Consider the following 6000-nt stretch of genomic DNA (forward strand, 5'->3'; position numbering starts at 1 on the left):
TTTAAAACAAATTCGTGAATGTACATAGAAGGTACAAAATATTTTAACGCATTCAGTCACTTTTAGCACATTTAGCAATTATATACTTAAGGCAACTGTTCATACGACATATACGATACGGTTTTATTAGATATATCATTGTAATAAACGTCTTGTAACTTTCATATACAGATCTACGTTGGTTCTAAATTCTACCACTATAATCACGATAATCGTGTGCCATTTCTATGCTAATGAAATTTCAAGAAAGATTTACATAATATACATAACGTATTTATAAAACTTTGTTACGGTAATAATTCAAATATTTTTCACAGTGGCTCTACGTATTTACAGAAATCGCGATCTTAATTGTTAACTATGTAGCAAACGAGTTTATACAAATATCTCTCGATTTAGCTATCAATTCTCTTATGTGATCCGTACCCGGTTCAAAATTACAACCAATCAAGGAATCGAGCAACTTATGGGATCACACGAGAAACTACAGATGTTTAATTTCAACGTTATTGTTGCAACGTTCAGGAAAGAGGAGCTTATCGAAATATCCAGAATAACGAGCAACTCGGAAAATCAATATCAACAGTTGCTTCACGGAACGCCATGGATGCGTCAGTGATATCGATACGCGATTCCCAGAGTCGGAAATCACAGTTGTTAAACGCATTCGTGCAATAAGTTTGCCGAGTTGTATGCAGATACGTATGCATGTGCACAGTTCACGTTAACTGGCGTTTGCATTTTTCACCTTGGAACGAAATCTTCCGATTGAAGCGAGTTCCATCATACGATCATGTTCAAGAGACTCGTTATTACCCTCCACGGGATAACGCGCCGTTTTGCAGTCGGAAAAAAGAGAGAAAGTATCGTAACTTCAAATGGGCGAGGGAAAAAAGCATCGCGACTCTACATCGATACAAAATCGTTCGAGTTGTTACCTGTTTGATAAACTTTCCTCGATATTCCCTATTTTTCATTGACTTTTTTGTTTTTCTCTTTCTTTTTTTTTTACGTGACGCTTATCGCGATTATTTTATTCCGGGCACCGGTTGTGCTATGTTTTTTTTTCAGGAATTTTAGAAGATAAAATGTATTATTCAGGTTTCGTACAATAGCACGGCGGAATTAATGTTTTATTTATTAATTGAAACATGCGATGCGTCAGTGTAAATGAAAAAGCTCGAAAGCAAGACAAAGAACCGGGCGGCTGGTCATTTTCACAAGCAATAAAACTGTTGCCCATTAACGTCAAAGGGGAGGATGCAGTTCGTATTTTTATCTACCTCCGTGACTCGGTATGCGTTATCGTTATCTGTAATAAGACAACGAAGAAACTGTCTGCACGAACGATGCAAGCGAGCTAGCTTTCAAGGCTGCACTTCTGCAGGATGCAGAATCGAGGTACAAAAAACAGGGTGAAAAAAGATAGACGATGAAACGTTGCGCAGTACGTTTATCCCTGCAGGCCCCGCGTTCCATCTATACGAGCCAGACATAGCAACAGGAAGCATCGATCTTTCGAATAGAACGTCTGACAATCTGGTAGACGATCGACGAAGGCGACTTTTGCAAAGTGTCATCTAGTTTCGATACTGAAAATTCTCCTGAAAAATTGAACACCGTTCGCTTGAATAATTCAGCTTTAAACAGATAACGAATATTTCCATTTAAAGTAAACGACAGAATACACGTCGATTTGGGTAACGCAGCGGTTTATTTCAGATCGCTGATGTCATTCTTATTATAAGCAAATGCTTACAAAACGTTGCAAAGGTGAGAGCCTCGTTTGGTCTTGAAACGTCCAAGAAACGGTCGCATATTCATCAGCCAGTGTTTCATAGAATGCAACAGTAGCGCGTCCAATACGTAAAACAAAGACGCGTACGAATTGAGTGTCTTGTATAATCTGACACGTTTAAAAACCGATGAAAAAGCGGAAGATCTGCAGAATCGTCGTATATACATAGATTGCTTTTAAGCAAAAAGAAAAACGACTGATCATCAAGCGCTTACTTACGTTAATTTATTCCTTTCGTAGAGGAGGTACGCGCCGCGCGTTTCTAAAACTAAATTAAACACGCGAACCTGCATTTTCAAAGGGAGTCGCGCACGATTGCCATAGAAAGGCCGTTTAATTACTTGTCAAGGGGCAAAATGATGCATCGCGGCCGAAACACGGGATATACATAAATTTCGCGGTGAACGGATCGCCAGGCTTGGCCCGGCAACAAATTTCATTATCGCGGAAAATATTGCCCCGTGGCCCGATTCGATCCTCTAAATAATTTCGATCCCGCTAATGCGGCCTGGACGTTGGTAGCCTTCGATGGAAAATCGCTACGAACGTAATTTGATTTGCATACTACGTCCCTGGCCGATCGGATTGTTCCAACCTAGCTCGTTTCTGTCGTGCTTTTTTATTCATCGCGCTCGTCGTTTGTGATAAACGTACTTGACTTTAGAATTCTCGCTATCCAGGCGTCTTAGAAACGTTAATCATCTCCGGTGACTGTAGTGTCACAAGCAGAGCTACACACACACGACTCGTATTTAAATGAAACGACGCGTTTCGAACGAGACACCACGGAACTTTCCGATCGACCGTGACGGGTACGCGCGGCCTCGCAACACCCAAGAGACGCTCTCTTTTCACCCATGTCTCTCTCGACTCACCTCGAGCGTTTTTATTTTTGGCCGATCAAAGAGGAGCGGACGCGTACACGCGCAAAGTAACTCGAACGTCGCAGAGAATAGCTCGTTCATGATGACGGAGAGAGTACATAGAACGGGTGTTCCCATGCGGTACACGTTCGCCAGCAGAGCAACGTTCCACGGGATATAGGGTTCCGCGAGGAAAATATGCGGCCATTCATCTGCCGGGAATGACAATGAACGGATAGAATCGCGTCCACGCGTTTCCAGCCAACTAATCGACTTCGTTTACCTTGCTCCATTACGCTGGCAGAAAAATCTCTTGCACCGCCGAGATAATGTGCACCGCCTTTCGCGTATCTTGCAGCTTACGTAAGATTTTGGAGCGCGTTCGTACGACGTTTTTCTCGCCCACGGAACATTACTCAAGCATCGCGTAAAGTGGAAAACCAACTTGAATCGATCAAGCAGACTGGCGTCAAACTCGAGACGCGGAAAACGAAACTCAAGTATGTGCAAATGGGTAATGGCAAATGACCTGATGTCATGCTGCCTAGGCCTTGAAACTTGAAACGAATGCTGTGTAAGGGTCTTGCTCGGAGTGGGGAAAGCGATAATGCTTTCTGGTAAGCCGAAGCGTCGCAACAACGCGACACTTGGCCTGAAACCTCGGTCAAGAATAGATTCTTTAGAAACTTGTATTATATATTCCGAAGAATCTTCTACTCTGTAAACAGCAGATACGTAGATATCATTCGTCCATGCAGAAGAACCAATTTGACATTGTACACCACGCGATATACTCTTTGAAACTGCAAGTCGACGTATAAGCTACGTTTGAATGTCGCGAACACTACGTTGTTGTAAAATGGGCTGGGTTTAAGATAATAACATAGTCGCTTAAGCTGGTGAATTTCAAAGCTGGCGTGCAGCTACCTTTGTACCCCGCTATCAAACTGACGTAAGATTTGTTTGTAGACCTTTAGATAAAAGCGCGTTCGACTCTGAAGGTGATTCCTTCTGTTTCGACGATCGAAAAGCTGCTCGCGAGCCTGCTATCTCGCGTGATTCACGATCGGCGGGCTATTTTCTGCACGAAGGCCATATCCACGCGCTCGAATCGCGTTTTGGAGCGCTCGACGAACGCGATACTCCGTGCTCGATACATTTAACAAAATAATATAATACGTAGGAACGGGAATCTCTCGCGCAATGTCTGTTTATTCTACTCTAGTCGAATTCTGCTGTACGAATTTCATTTTATGCGACGATGCATCGTACACGAATTCCAACCAGGTAAATGTAATGTTTACACGTTCGCTGCTCTAAACACGATTGAAGCGCGGTTTTCTACAATCCCAAACGCTTCGTTCCATCCAACGCTATTCGAAAAACGTCCATTGTATTTTGTATCACGGCCATACGTGTTCGCAAACGAATCGGCGAAACTTTTCTTTCGAAAGTCCACATACCAATAGTATACCGTGTCACCGATTACGTTTCGTGTTTAAAGCTACGCAGTACAATGTCGTCAAGTATATCACGATATTTCGTTACGTCTAATTACTTATTTTCATATAGATAACTTCTTAATTTAGGTATAAGTGTTTCTAATTTATCAATAATTATTCGTGGACAGCACGCTCGACATAGTTACGACTGCTCTCCCCACCTTGAAGCCAACCAGACGACCTTTGTTACATTTTTAAATTCCTCTGGAAACAGTCATCGGATTATGCGACGATTAGTGATAACAATGACCTCGTTTAAAAATACGAGTCACAAAGTATACGAACAACGGCGAAATGGAACGCGCGAGATTCAAACCGGAAGCGCACATGTTTCGGCCACGCGGATTCTGAAAGATCGATATCTCGTCGTAGAACCGGTGGCGTTGCGTGCATCCTTAAAGCAGAGCCAAGACTAAAACTGGTAACACTCTGTGCTACCTGGCTCGACCAGGTCAAATACGACCAATGGGACGAGTCACGCATACAACTGTACCAAAGTATTATACGCGAAGCTAACACAGAGCAGTTTTACCTGGTCGTGTTCTGCGATGGCTGGAGTAACTGGTTTCGAGGTTTCGTCAAAATTTAAATTCCACGAAAACACCTAACACGCGAATGAAAACATAAACACTCGTAACATCGTAGGGCGAACGTAACAATCAGTGTGCCCTACGCTCGAATACATTGTTTTTGAGAATAAAAAGGGGACAGGAGGGAATTGTTGACGAAAGTTTACGAGATTCGTACGGGAAAAAATTTTCTTCTACAAAGAGACGACCTTTGAGCAAAATCTAGACAACGCAGACTTCGATTTTCGACAGATTTTTTACACATGCATCGTGAATCGACAGAACGAGTATTGCGGAGAAATAAGAGGCTCGTGTTTTCAACGAAGAGAGAAGCGTGTTTCTGGAAGCTACTAGAAAGCACGCCTAATTCTGTCACCAATGCTGAGTACCGCTATACTGACCAAAGTGTCGTATGTGCTATGTCTGAATAAACAACGCTATAAGAAAAGGCTGATATTCCAATGAAATTTGAATCAAATCACGCGTTGTACGCTGTTTTCGAACGAAAATTCCAAGAGGGAAGAGATGTCTCGAAGAGACCGATAAGATCAACGTTTAACGAAATGGAGTCTCGGTTGCATTTAAAAGACGGGAATGCCGAGAATTCGTTAACAAGAGTAACGCGTTGCTTAGCAACTGGAAAAGAAGGAAAGCGGTAGAAGTTGATACGGAGCAACGTGCAGAAAATACGCGGAAATACTTTTGTGTGTGGCGCGTGTTCCGGTTCGTGGAAATCGCGATCCAGCCCCTATATATCTCCATCGATTTACCTTTAATCCTCGTACACTGCGAGTCAGCGTGTTTTATCGACGATGGCCACAACGTTTCGACACTTTCTGTCGTGTTACCGAACGACGAAACGATCCACTCCGGTTTCTAGCTGTGGGACGTGTTTGTAAACGAACTGGAGTGACACTGCGGCAACTGACTCGCTTATAGAAACGACGTTCGACACGTTGCGGACAGAAGGCCGTTTTACACTGACCCCCTGCCACTGGAACTTCTACGTATAACCATCGTCTACGTCCTGCCACACTGCCACGGTTGCCATGTTGCGTTCTTGCCTATGTGTGCGTTGCCTATAGTCTGCTCACCGCCGGTGTGCATGCCATCGCAAGTGTCAGGTTCTGCCACGAAACCGTGCACACCGAAACGCGTGGAACACAACAAAGAACATTACATTTTCTTCTCTTTGTACGTTCAACGTGATTTCCTATACGGTTGAGGATTTTCGTGAGCGAAAAAGTGGAAGACAATGATCGATCGCC

The 6000-nt window shown here is 43.3% G+C and overlaps 1 protein-coding gene across 3 annotated transcripts in view; it reads right to left on the minus strand.

Moving 5' to 3' along the window:
- Positions 1-5726, minus strand: part of Mdr49 (Multi drug resistance 49) — a 75435-nt gene extending 69709 nt beyond the window's left edge. For all 3 annotated transcript variants that reach the window (XM_069115313.1, XM_069115317.1, XM_069115311.1), the window contains exon 1: positions 5503-5726. The gene's annotated coding sequence lies outside the window, so the exon portion shown is untranslated. The remainder of the gene's footprint in view (positions 1-5502) is intronic.
- Between the last annotated feature and the right edge of the window lie 274 nt (positions 5727-6000).

This window comes from Bombus flavifrons, chromosome 6 (genome assembly GCF_040668555.2).
Source record: "Bombus flavifrons isolate JBK064 chromosome 6, iyBomFlav1_principal, whole genome shotgun sequence".
Classification (NCBI taxonomy): Eukaryota; Metazoa; Arthropoda; class Insecta; order Hymenoptera; family Apidae; genus Bombus; species Bombus flavifrons.